Raw genomic sequence first — 14,208 nt, 5'->3', positions numbered from 1 at the left:
GTACTCAATCAAGGGTGTTCAAGAACAAAGAAGCTCAGGCAAAGGATCAATCAATAAGAAAATGACCTCTAATACAATCATAGGACTCAAATGATTCATTTATTCACCTATGTTTATTAGACATCAGTTATCAGGACTCAGATTTGCTCAGGTCACCAAACTAGGGTTTTGAGCCCATCAAGGACTGAAATCAGGGACCACATCTGGGAAACCCTAAAAAGCTCCAAGGCATCACTCAAAAGGCTCAATCATCTTCAAATTATCCCTATGACAATATCCAATGGGAATTGTACTTCAATTCAAGATTCACAATCATCAATTTCATCTGACCTACAAATTAGGGTTTTTGACCTAATTCATCTGGACAGTTGACTTTTAATCAGGACATGGCTCCACAACTCAAAACATGGTTCAAGAACTTCTATTACCTCAATATGTTCCATTCATATCATTCATTTGAGGAGGAGAGCTTGATTCATCACAAAAGTCCAAGATTTCACTTCATCTGAAAAAAGTCAACTATACAAGATCACCTTTGACTTTTAGGGTTCTGGGTCAAAACATGACTTTTTAAGGATCAATATCATCCATATATGATTATTGAAGTCATTTGACCAAGATAAATCAAGAAAATCAATCAAGAATCAAAAATTCAAAGATTGACTTTTCATACTTAGAAATTTTTCTAAGTGTTTAAAGGTCTTTTTTTCAAAACTTTGGAAGGGAATATCTCAAAATTTCAAGTACAAACTGAAAACAACTTCCAACATCAAAGTTGTATATTTTGGCCCAATGAACAACTTTGTCACATATTATTTTTTTGGCTAGAAATCAACCATTGAAGAGATATGGAGCTTCAAATTTGCTGCCTTCATGAAACTAGCAAAGAAACCCTAGTTTTCTTCAAACTTTGAGCCCATTTTACACAAACTTCCCAAATGATTTTGAAGAAACTACAAACTAATGAATTGAATTACATGTTAAGGGCTTTCCAAATTATGCTCAACCTTCTCCAAATTCATTTTGAGCTAGGAGTTATGCTTGTCCAAAGTTAGGCTCATGAAGTGAAATTACAAGTCATGACCAACTATAGTTTTGGTCAATTCATGCAAATGCCTTCACCAAATGATGCTTCTAAACTTCAGAAATGCCATAAGAGATAGGAGGGAATCAATTACATCATTGCACAAATATTTGAGAATATTCCAAAAAGACCAAAACATGTGATTATGTAATGATTACATTTTTAGAATTTATGGCCAAGTGGTGATTCACCAAAGGAATCTTCTCCCAACCAATTAGAGCTTATTTATGCATCAAATTTATCCCCTAAGATCAAGCAAAACCGATGGCTAGGGAGTGGTATCAAAGAGCTCATCATTGCATATGTATTTTTCTCACATTTCTTTATAACCAAGAAACCAAATAACTTCACTAAGCAAGCTCACTTACTTCAATTGCTCTGAGTCCTTTTGCCTATAAATAGAAGTGTCATCCTCCATATAATACACACCAAAGAAACTCAAGAATCTTGCTTTCTCCTTCTCTCCCTCATACTTAGGTTTTTCAAAGGTCCTTTGGCAAGAAGACTCGGATTCTTCAAACCAGAGCTCTTCCTTTGAAAGTAAGTATTCAAACACATCAAAGGAGGTATTTAGAAGTGATCCAAACACCTGGAACACTTCTGTACATGGAGAATCATCATCTTCACCTCTCACTTGGAGCCATATCAGTTGAGGTCGAGCAAGAGTTTCTGCACCTGAGAGGATCATTAACCCTCAGTTAATTCCATCATATCATGCATATAGAGTATTTCATGTTAATTTTCAATTTTAGGGTTCTTAGTGTTCATGCGTGCGAATTTCGAATTACACTGAAAATAAATGAAATCAAAGGGTACCATCATGATCCTTGTTCAAAAACGAGCAAAATCCATGTTTACATCTTTAAGTTTGGTTGAGAAACGAGTGAGATAGCAAAAATTCAAAATTTTGAAGCTTGAGGTTGAAGATGAAGATGGTGGCGCCATTTTTCAAATTTCCCAGGAATGAGTTTATTTTATTTTGAATGATAGGCGTGTCATCTACGAATTCATCGTAGTGTCACAATGGTTACAGCGTGCGTCCAAAGTCTTGCCTTGCCTTAGGTCTGGGGTTCGAACCCCCCTTAGACCTTTTGTTTTGTTCATTTTATTTTTAACTCATTTAAGCATTTGTTTTCAAATATAATGAGATGGAGGTGTTTGTTTACCAAGCCACGCGTGTGGTCCAGATGGTAAGTGTTTTGAGTGGTGACCTAGAGGGCTGAGTTCAAGCCCTTTGGGAGACAAAACCTTATTTTTTTTATCACTTTTCCCATTCAATTCCTTCACAACTTTAACCATTTTATTCACACTTCAAATTAAATCGTTTTCACTTGATTTTTCACACACTCTTCATTTAATATATCTATTTTATGAATATCCAAAAAAATCACAAAAATATATTAATTTTAATATATTTTAATTAGCTTTAAAATCATATGTTTTAAGTATGTTTTAATACTTTAAAATATAGTTATTTTCTTTTAAGGTTCAAACCTAATCTCTTGTAAATATTTTTTGTGATAAAACCCTAATCATTTAGGTTTTAATTAGGTATAGACTTTGTCTTTACCCTAATTAAGTTGACTTTTGTCAATATTTTAAACTGTTTTCAAACTCTGATTAAACAGACGATCAAGGTTTTCAGACAACAAAACCTTATATTATTTCAAATCTCTTCAACTGTTTTTCATAAACAATAAATCATTTTAAATGGGTCTCTAATAGAGTGTAAGACCCAACACCCTTTTCTTTTTCATAGTTTGTTTTTTCAAAACATCTTTAAACAGAAAAACTTCTCATCTGTTTTCAAAACATTCATCTGGTATTTAAAGGGCATTATTCCCGGTGAAACTCTTCAGATACCTATGTGACCTAGTGTCCATCTTCACTTCTTCTGTTTTCAAAACAAAAACATTCAATTGTTTTCAATAAAACATTCAACTGTTTTCAATGAACATTCAACTGTTCACAATCAAACCCTTAAACTGTTATCAATAAACAACCAAGCTACTGGTAAGGCTTTGTACATACATCTTTCAAAGACCTCCTTTTCATATAGCTTTCAATTTACAAGCTTTCATTTAAATTACTGTCAAAAATAAACTGTATATATATACTATTTAGAACTACGTCTGAGAACAACCTTAGGGTAAATAAACTATATATATATATTATAGGACTATGGCCTAGGATTAAGAATGTCTTCCCGGTGAAGGCTCTTTCCTAATTAGATTTCCTTAGTTCAAACCTCAAGATGAATTATTCCCGGTGAAACATCTTGAAAAAAAGCCTTAGAACAAAAATAGGGCACATCCACCCAAGAGGAATTATTCCAGGTGAAACCTCTTACCCATTTGCTTAGAGCCAAACTAAGTTCAAAACCACATAGCTTCCTCTTATGCTATAACAAGGACCCTCGATGACCCTCGATTAGCCTTCTCTCGGGCTTACAATACAAGGACCCACAGGCTTCTTAAAAGCATATTCCTAGCTTTCTCTTGAGCTTGTATACAAGGACCCATCAGGTTTCTTATAAACATAGGAACAGGTCTTTAGTCACCTTTTAGCCTACCCTGGTGATATTCTTCTACTCTTTAAACTAGACTTCAAACAAGCTAAGAATGTCTCAATCTCAGTATTGAGTTCACCCTTTTTGGAATGAGATACATGGACAGTCTCTGTCACCTTTATTCTCAATTTCCAATAATTTTCCTCCTTAGTAGAGTCTAGGTTCCATATCTGTCTATCCCCAGTCAGAGCCAGCCTTAATCTTGGGCTTTAAACAAGAAGTCTCAATCAATCCTTTCATCCTTTCACATCAATTTAGTGCTACCCAATCATTCATTAAGCACAAAATCCCCTGGAAAGGGTCAGCCTCCAAAAAGAATTCAACTCTCAAAAGATAAAATCTCCAGCTGAGTAATTCCCTGAAAGGGTTAGCTTCCAAATCTTCTTTCAAATCTTCAAAAACTCCTCAATAGAGTCTAGGTCAATCACTAAAACAAAATCCCCAGTAGAGTCAATCTTCAAACCTGGGTCTTCCATTCATCAATTCCTGCTTAACAAAAGCACAATCCTCAGAAGGGTCAATCTTTGGTCTCTAAACAATAGAGTAATCCTCAACAGAGTAATCCCCTTTGAGTCAAAAGATCCCATATTGGTAGATCTTCTCCCCATTAAGAGTCATCCTCAACCTTGGGCTTTGTACAAGGCAGATACTCCCTTTAGAGTCAAAACCCTACTCATAGGTATTCCCCTATCTAGAGTTAGCCATAACCTTGGGCTTTGTACAAGGCAGATAATAGAGTCTCCACAGTGAGTCCTTCCCCATCAAGTAGCCACAACCTTGGGTTTGTACAACGCAGATAAACATCATTCCTTGTGTCAAAAGATTCCTAACCTTCAGGATCTTTTCCCTAGAGAGTCAGCCACAACCTTGGGCTTTGTACAAGGCACACAAAATAGAGTCATCCATACTCAGTTTCCTCAACAGTCAGCCACAACCTTGGGCTTCATACAAGGCAGAAAATAGAGTCTCCCTAGGTAGAGTCAGCCACAATTCTGGGCTTTGTACAGAACACTAAAATAAACCCTTCAATAAAACAAAATAAACACTCTCCAACTAGATTCAGCCTCAATTCTGGGCTTCATATAGAACACAAAATCCACTCAGTCAAAAGTAAAAATTCCCAGTGGAGTCATCTCCCAGAGTCAATAAAAACCTTTTAAGCCTCAAGCTTGGGCCTCATACAATCCAGTCAAATCCAAATCTTTTTATAAAATAGATAGACTTGACTTATCTCTATAGAGAGATATTTCTCCTATTTCACCACATTCAAACAAACAAACATTTCAATTTCAAACATTCTCCCATTTAGGACTCTGAAAGGCATGCTCTGAGGCACACACACCCAGACTTGTACAACTTTCCCTAATTTGTTCGAGAATCTTTCTTTCATTCAAGAGACACTTGACTGGCATACTTGTACACAACCAAGTAAGGTCCCTCTCTTATGAAAAAAACTCAGCTTTTTTGTCACTTTAAATGTTTGTGGTGGAATAGTAGTAATACCTCTCTGTAAAGATGACTTCATGTCTCTTTACTGTAAACAGAGATTTAATTCAAGCTTCAACCTTGAGCTTCAAGCAAGGAACCAAAAATAATTAATTTCCCTAATTAGTTCCCCGAACTAGAAAAAGCTCTGACTTCCATTAGGGATATGTAGGCATGAGATTCACAAGGAATCTTAGAGAGCTAATCAAAAAACCAAAAACAGTCAAATCATCTGTCTTTCAAATTAATTCTTTCTCCTAACACAAAGGAGAAACTTTTCCAACCAAGCAGCAACACACACACATAGACACAGAGAAGGTTCTCGTAGAGTACTACGGATATGTAGGGTGCTTAAAACCTTCCCTATGTATAACCGACCTCCCGGACTCCAGAATTTCTAGTCTAGGTGAATCCCCACACTTAGCAAACTCTCAGGGTTTATTTGAGATCTTTTTCCCCTTCCTCCTCGTAGGATAATTGAAAAGTTCATGTGCTATCGTTGGAAGACCTGAAATAAAATTCATCCCACAAGGGCGCTTTCTCCTTCCAAATTTCGCGTGAAGGGTTTAGCGTGCCGTCCTCCCAAGTGAAACGGGGAGGTAAAAAAACGACACCACACTGGCCTCATCTGATATTCACATTTAGTTTCGAATATAGCTTCGGTTACTCCCCCTCCATCAGCTTCGGTCAAACAGTCAGATTCTCCTAAAGCTGTCGTAGCCGCTTCAAAAGGAGACGAGAAACAGTGGAGTTTCGACCCAGCGCTTCTGGTACAAACTACTCACCACAAGCCTCTATGATTGTGATAACACGAAAATATACCATATTATTTTATTTAATTAACATAGATTACGTCCTTATTTTAATTAATTATATTATTTTATTTTAGTATTATGTTGGTATTTTTATCTTATTGCAGGTATTTAATTTATTTCGAGTTCGGATGAAAAAGATAGCATATTGCGAGAAATTACCGGAAAGAAGAAGAAAAATAAAGAAAAATATTGAAGAAAAATATTGAAGAAAATTAGAAGAAGAAAAAAAAAGGAAAGGAAATAAAATATATATATATATATATATATATATATATATATATATAATGGTGGGGACACCCGTCCCTCACCAAGGGACACCCGTCCCATGTGATGTCCATGTGGTACACGTGAAGAAGGAATTGGTGGGGACACCCGTCCCTCACCAAGGAACACGCGTCCCAGTGAATGAAATGAAAAGATAGAAATGGGTGGGGACACCCGTCCCTCACCAAGGGACACCCGTCCCACTTGCATTTTCAGAATGTGTCAAATGTGCTCCGCTTCTTCAGCAACTTCACTTCAGCAACTCCACTATTCGCTATTTTTCTGTGCCCGACTCAGCCCACTCTTCCCGAGATTCTTTCTTCAGCAACTGCATCCTACAACTATATAAGGAGAAGAAATCATCCAGATTAGGTTTGCCTCTTCATCCGCCGTTTTCAAGTTCAGAGCGTTATTTTTCAGTCTTAAGTTTTCCTTTCAATTTTCCAGTTCAAGCTTTTGGTTTCTACACCGGAAATCAAAAGCCCCCTTAGTTTGTTTTTAAACTTCCAGAATTAGTTTTAGGTTTTACTGTTCGTGCAATTTCCCTTTTCTGCATTTGATTTTAATCCGAAAAGAAAGAAGCAAAAAGACTACCGGTCTGTGGAGGATTTGCATCTGGTACTCAAAGCATATTTCAATCTTCAATTTAATTTCCAGGTTTTTATATTTATATGCTTCTGTCATTAATATCCATATCTGATAACATGTTTGAGTTTATGTCTGTTTATCGTTTTTATTCTGGAACTATTATTAATATTATATCCGGCTAATTACTTTGTACCGGTGTGCTAACCATTAACCGGATGAATTAATAATCACTGATTGCATAAAACTATACTAAAAACATTTTCTGGTTCTGATTTCTAAATTAATTGTTAAAAGGATTTCTTTTTACCATAGTAGAAATTCAGTTAAGGTACAAAATTAAGATAACGACAATTTGAGGTTTTTACTGGATAGTGGAAATCAAACATCAGCTCTAAATACAGCGAAAGCGCTTTAGAGTTGATTGTATTTTATTTAAGTTTCAAAAAGTATTTTCGGTTTGTGATAATTTAGCGAAAGCAAATATATTAGAACTGTCAGTATAATTAGAGTCAATAGACGCGAAGGCGTGAGGCGAAGATTTTTAATTTAAATAATTTATTCTGAAAATATTTTACGGATCGAATTATGCACAAAATTATTAACTCGATGGTCGATGAAAGCACACCGGTATATCAATTCTCATTATTTAATTAAAACCTGATTTAATTTCCCGTTTCACAATCAATAACAAATCGATAGCCTTAGCTGCCATTAGCAACGAAAACCCGCATTATTTGACCCTCAGTCCTTGTGGGTTCAATAATCTTTTAAAACTTAACGACTAAGCTGTATACTTGCAGTGAAATCCCGATCAAGTTTTTGGCGCCGTTGCCAGGGACCAACAATCAATATTGTTATTCCGTTGTTGCACCGTATAGACTAAGGCATTATTTTATTTTTTTAAAAAAAATAAAAATTCCTATAATCCTAGGTAGATGGATTACCCAAATTTTATCTACAACCCAGACTCCCATTATTTCGAGGAATCTCAAGAACCTTATAAATCCGACCTCGAAATACTAATGGAGAATTTTAATACGTCACTAACTCCTTCTCACCCAAATTACCTCTGCAACCACCAATCCAAATATTTTGCGGAATCACAAGAATCCCATATTTCTACCCTCGAAGCATTAGTAGAGGACTTCAATTCAACGCAAACTTATCATCAACCAAATTTCCTCTACGATCACCACGCCCAACATTTTGAGGAGTCGCAAGATTATCATAAATCCAACCTCGAAATCTTAATGGAGGAATTCATTGAAGCACAAACTCTCTCTAGGCTAGAATCTACGATGACGAAGCACTTTGAGGAAACACAAAATGCAACTCTAACTCCCATTGAAGAACCCCAAGAATCCCATAAGTTTTAACTTCACAACATCAATAGAGGATTCCGACGAGACGCTAAGTCACTCTAGGTTAGAATCTATGATGGAGCACTTTGTAGAGACACAAATCGTCCAAAACCAAGAGTTTATCAAACAAAGTCTTCAAAACAATGAAACCCTTAGGCAACTGACTACTATGGTTGAGTCCCTCGCTACTCACAACATGGCATTAGAGACTCGAATCTCCCAACTTGAACAAAACCTTCTAGGACCCTTCCTTGAGGAGCATGTGGATGTTGAAACAACCATTAGTGAAAATCAAATTGAAATTCCTGAGGAGAGTGATTACGAGATTAAGGAGAGTGATTATGAGATTGAGGAGAGTGATAATGTAGTTGAGGAGAGTTCTAATGAGAAAAGAGTGGAGATTGAGAAAAATACACCAACACCATCTGAAAGGGAGGTTGTACAAGAGGTAGAGAAGGAAGCACCTATTGTTATTCCTACTCCCTATACCCCACTGATTCCTTTCCCGCAAAGTTTTATGGAAGTTAAGGTAGAATCCCAACCCAAAACCTATGTGGAGGTATTGGAAAATATCCACATTAATGCACCCTTGTTTGAAGTATTGCATAAAAAGAGAAATTTAGAGGAACATGAAACTAAGGAGATCATTAGTGTTAAGAGGTTAAGGTTAACCTTTGACGTGGAGGATGAAATCACTAAGCCCAGACTCGAAAAACTGATACTTAGGATAGATCCAGAACCGCCACCACGATTTCAAAAGAATGAACCTCCCCACAGAAGAAAGAAAAGAAAAGGTGAGGGATATGTGAGATGGCTCGATAAGTGGCCATGGAAAACGAAGATTACTAAAAGTTCAACCGAGGAGTCATTCTCGAGAGAACGACCATGACTGCTTGCACTCTTAAGCCGTCAATCTATCGACGTTAAACAAAGCGCTGCGTGGGAGGCAACCCACGAGCTTTCAATTTAATGTTTTTCTTTTATTGTTTGAACTTGTAGAAAATAAAAATATGGATCGCTTGTCACGTCTCGACCGTATCTAGGAGAAAAATCTATAGACGATCATCTAAAAAATGAGCTGGTGCCCACGCACATTTCTATGAACGTTGCTGCTGGTGGTGACACTATTGATGTGCATGATAGGAGAAGGTATTTCCTCCAGACGCGGAGCAGATTTGGTCGTGATAGCCCGCCAGTAACATCCATTCAGGTTCTGTCTTTCCTTTTTCCATCTTTTATCAAAACATTGAGGACAATGTTTGGTTTAAGTGTGGGGGAGAAGCTTTACCGCTTTCATTTATTACTTTATTTATTGTCTTCTAGTTGTGTTGTCGAGTCTTTTTACATGATTTTCGATTGCTATTGAATTTCCCCTGAAATTTAAAATTTTTAACCTCCAACGAGAATTTTCTTTTTGACGCATGGCGCACACACTCTAAAAGTATAGAGGTTGTCACACTTTAGGCTTTGTTAGAAATACTTGGAGATGTTTCAACAACATCGATACCGTCCCGACACCCTAAACCCCCTAATTATGTGATGTCAATTTGAGTACCCATTATGCTGAGACCTTAGGCTCAAGTGTTTAAAGTAGCTCTTCAGTAGTTTATATTAGCAGTCGGCACCATCTTAAGCACAAACTACGTAGGGAGTCGATGAATATAAGTGAATGATCCTATTTTTAAATGATTTAATTGAAGAATAACCTTCTAAGTTAGGTGACCCTCACCCGGTCATTTAGCCCAACGGTTGTTAAGCCAATAAGAATTTAATAATTAGCACCCACTGTTGGTTGGCCTAGAGGTCACTAGTACTGGGCTTGGTAGGGTGGACTACGGTCCGATCCCCCGCAACCGCAGTTGGGAGAAATGGGGCTGCACCACTTAAAAACCAGAACTCCGTGCTAAAGAAAATGGCTCATAGTCGCTAACCGATTTCCCCTACAATGTGAGTGTAAGGATAACGGGCTTAATGTGATTGCACTTGAATGAAAAAGAGCGAAAGAAAAATAACGAAGGATGTAGGTTGAGTTATAATGGCATGATTCAAATCATTTTGTATAAGGAGGGAGTCTCTGAACACTGTATCGTTATGGTGTCCTTGGTATTGAATACTTAGTACCGATCGATCTAACATTAGCTTAGCGGCCATGTATGATTAGGAGCCGTGTCGTGCCTTTGTTTCAAACCACGCTTAATCATTTCTTTTACTGTGTTGGTTAGTTGCTTGAGGACAAGCAATGGTTTAAGTGTGGGAGAATTTGATAACACAAAATTATATCGTATATTTGACTCGATTAACATAAATTATGTCATTATTTTATATTAATTATATTGTTTTATTTTAGTATTATGCTAGTATTTTCAGATTATTTCAGGTATTTAATTTTTCCCGAGTTTGATTAAAAAGAAGAAAAATAAAGTATTTTCGAAGGATTATTCGGTGAAGAAATGGAGAAATTCAAAAGCCCGTATTGGAGGCCCATTATTTAAATTGAGAAGAAAAGAAGATGGAGAGAAAATGAGAGGGAGAGAAAAAGAGAGGAAAGAAATTGGAAGGAAAAAGAAAGGAAAGAAAAAAAAAAGGAAGAAAAGAAAGAAGAAAAAAAAATTAAAAAAAAATAAATTAACAAGGTGGGGCGTCCACCTCAGGGCTTGGTGGCCCCCACCCCAACACACACCCCACGTTAAGAAAGAAAAGAGAGGACACCCGTCCCCGGCCAAGGGACACCCGTCCCCATATGCTAGAGAAAAAAAGAAGAAAAAAAAGGGGGACGTCCGTCCCTTAGCAAGTGGCCCCCGCCACTTGCATTGTTTCTCTCTTCCGCTATTTTCTCCATGATCCAGACATCTAAGCACCACTTCAACTCTCTCCGATTCTTCAGCAACTCAGCCAACGGACTCCCATCTTCTCCTATTTTCTCTCCTTCAACCGTTCAAACCTCTGATATAAAAAGGCACAGAACCAACTTGATTAGGTCCGACTCCTCTTTTCGTTCGGCCGTTCTCTACCATTTATTCCAGATTTGATTTCTTTTTTGTTTTTAGGCAATTATTTATTCACGATGTAAACGGAATAGTTTTCCACATCGGGGACTATTCTAATATAGTCTTAGGATTTAGTTCTGCATTAATTTACGTTTAGGATTTAAGTCAGCCAGCATATTACAATTCAAGCTTTCCAATTAATTACAGGTTCATTTAATTTTACAGCAATCTACTTTCTTGCTTTTATTTTCTGCTATTTATATTTATGCTTTATCCTTTAGCTATTGATATCATTTCAGTTTTTACCATATTTCTTCAAACAACACTTTAAATTATATTAAACTGCTTCTCATGTTTTTGTTTAGTCTAAAAACCCAAAATTGCTTATTTCTTTATGTCATTATGTTTAGCTAAATAGTTTTGAGTCCGGTTTACGAGGAACGTCGTTACCGACGAAATTCAATAGAAAATAATAGGTACGAATTTATTATTAAAATTTCGTTTTGGTTTTAATTCCCAATTCTGATTTAAATAACTTTGTCACGAGAGAGAGGTTATTTAACACGATTTTGTTACGTGAGTGAGAAATCAATTAAGGTTTGAGCCGACACTACGAGAGCGTGGGGATCAAACTGGATAGTGGAAATTAGGCAACAAATCTAAATACAGCGAAAGCGCTTTAGATGCGTTTAGGATATTATTGGCTTTCAAAATATATTTCTTAGTTACCGGGCGAGCGAGAGCAAAATCTTGGGATTAGGAAGTATGGCTTTAGTTAATACCGCGAGAGCGTGAGGCGGAGTCTTTAAGTTGGTATATTCTACGAAACATAGTTATAGTCGTAATTAGTACCCGTTTTCTATAAGTCCTTCAGGAACGCGAAAATCATATCCCGGCCTCGTTTTAGTATTATTTTCTAGTTTAGTTTAGTTTTACCTTTAGTTTCCCCTTAATTAATTATTCATTAGCCTTAGCTTTACAAAGCGACGATAGACTACAGTAGGTTGACATTGGTCTCTGTGGTTCGACAATCTTTTATATTACTTCGATAAATTCGTGCGCTTGCGGACGCATCAGATTGTTGGACGAATTAAATTATTTCGTAAAACTTTCTTCTGTTTTAGGTAGGCTCTTCTAACCCACAAACTGATGTTGCTGGTACGGCTGAGTATTCTCCGCTTTCTGACGACATTCCTCTTCCTCAAGATAATCCTGATTTAGTCGCTGGTGAGTTAGTTGACTTAACTATCACAGCTATTCGTATCGATTCTGATTCTGTCACTAGTCCCTCCACGCACTATACTTTCTATTCGACTAGTTCTGATTCTAGTCTTTCAGATTCCCCACGGGCTCTAGGGACTGCAAAGGGAAATGACCAACTCCTTGTCAAAAGTGCTCTTTCACATCCAGCCAGCACACAGGGTGTTCCCTTGGTCACTGAGTCTGCTCCTCCTTCGACCTCCGCTGGGACTTCACATGCTGAAAAACCCACAGCTGCCTTGCCAACTGTTGCTGAAAATACCACTTCGCCTCCACCAATCGTCGGTAATAATACCATGCTTGACCTCCCAGGAGGTAAAGACTTAGAATCGACAATCTTGCTTTCTCTACACAAGGTTAGTTCTCCGGCTCATTTCTTATTCGACTATTATGTTTTATTTTCATTTTCCTGTACCTGATCCCTTGAGTGTCTACCCTTGTGCTAGAGTCGAAAACATTTTGTGGTTTATACTGCTCCTTCTCACTAATCTAAATCGTCCAAGAAGGAAAAGTCACAAACTTCTGAAGGGGCGAAGGTATTTTCTCTGACTTGAGTCTTTTCATGTCGAGCTAGAATTTTGGTCTTATGTAGTGTATGCTATTCCAGCTAGCTCAGGATGCTAAACCCCTTCACCGGTCTCCTAGCTCCAAACACAAAAGGAAGCAAGACTCTTCTCCTAAATGTGGGGAAGCTAAAAAACAAAAACAAAAAATCAAGGCCTCCGAACCTTGTAGCGCTGCGCCTCTTGTCGAATCTGGCGGGGAATCAGAAGATGATCCTACGCCTTTAAAAACAAAATGAAGAAGTAAGATTCTTGTCGACAAATACTTTTATTTTGGCCTCATCTGATATTGACATTTAGTTTCGAATTCAGCTTCGGTTACTCCCCCTCCATCAGCTTCGGTCAAACAATCAGATTCTCCTAAAGTTGTCGTAGCCGCTTCAAAAGGAGACGAGAAACAGTGGAGTTTCGACCCAGCGCTTCAGGTACAAACTACTCACCACAAACCTCTATGATTGTTGGACGAGTTAAATTATTTCTTAAAACTTTCTTCTGTTTTAGGTCGGCTCTTCTAACCCACAAACTGATGTTGCTGGTACGGTTGAGTATTCTCCGCTTTCTGACGACATTCCTCTTCCTCAAGATAATCCTGATTTAGCTGCTGGTGAGTTAGTTGACTTAACTATCACGCCTATTCGTAGCGATTCTGATTCTGTCACTAGTCCCGCCACGCACTATACTTTCTATTCGACTAGTTCTGATTCTAGTCTTTCGGATTCCCCACTGGCTCTAGGGACTGCAAAGGGAAATGACCAACTCCTTGTCAAAAGTGCTCTTTCACATCCAGCCAGCACACAGGGTGTTCCCTTGGTCACTGAGTCTGCTCCTCCTTCGACCTCCGCTGGGACTTCACATGCTGAAAAACCCACAGCTGCCTTGCCAACTATTGCTGAAAAGACCACTTCACCTCCACCAATCGTCGGTAATAATACCATGCTTGACCTCCCAGGAGGTAAATACTTAGAATCGACAATCTCGCTTTCTCTACACAAGGTTAGTTCTCCGGCTCATTTCTTATTCGACTATTATGTTTTGTTTTCATTTTCCTATACCTGATCCCTTGAGTGTCTACCCTTGTGCTAGAGTCAAAAACATTTTGTGGTTTATACTGCTTGTAACACCCCATTTCTACCGGCAAATATATATAAATCAGAGTTTTTCAAAATTTCTCAATAAACAAATGAGGCGTCACATAATCAAAACAAAACAAATCACCTCGTCGCATAAAGCGG

The sequence above is a fragment of the Vicia villosa genome, unplaced genomic scaffold, assembly GCF_029867415.1.
Source record: "Vicia villosa cultivar HV-30 ecotype Madison, WI unplaced genomic scaffold, Vvil1.0 ctg.001600F_1_1, whole genome shotgun sequence".
In the NCBI taxonomy this organism is placed as follows: domain Eukaryota; kingdom Viridiplantae; phylum Streptophyta; class Magnoliopsida; order Fabales; family Fabaceae; genus Vicia; species Vicia villosa.
This window is presented reverse-complemented; position numbering follows the sequence as displayed.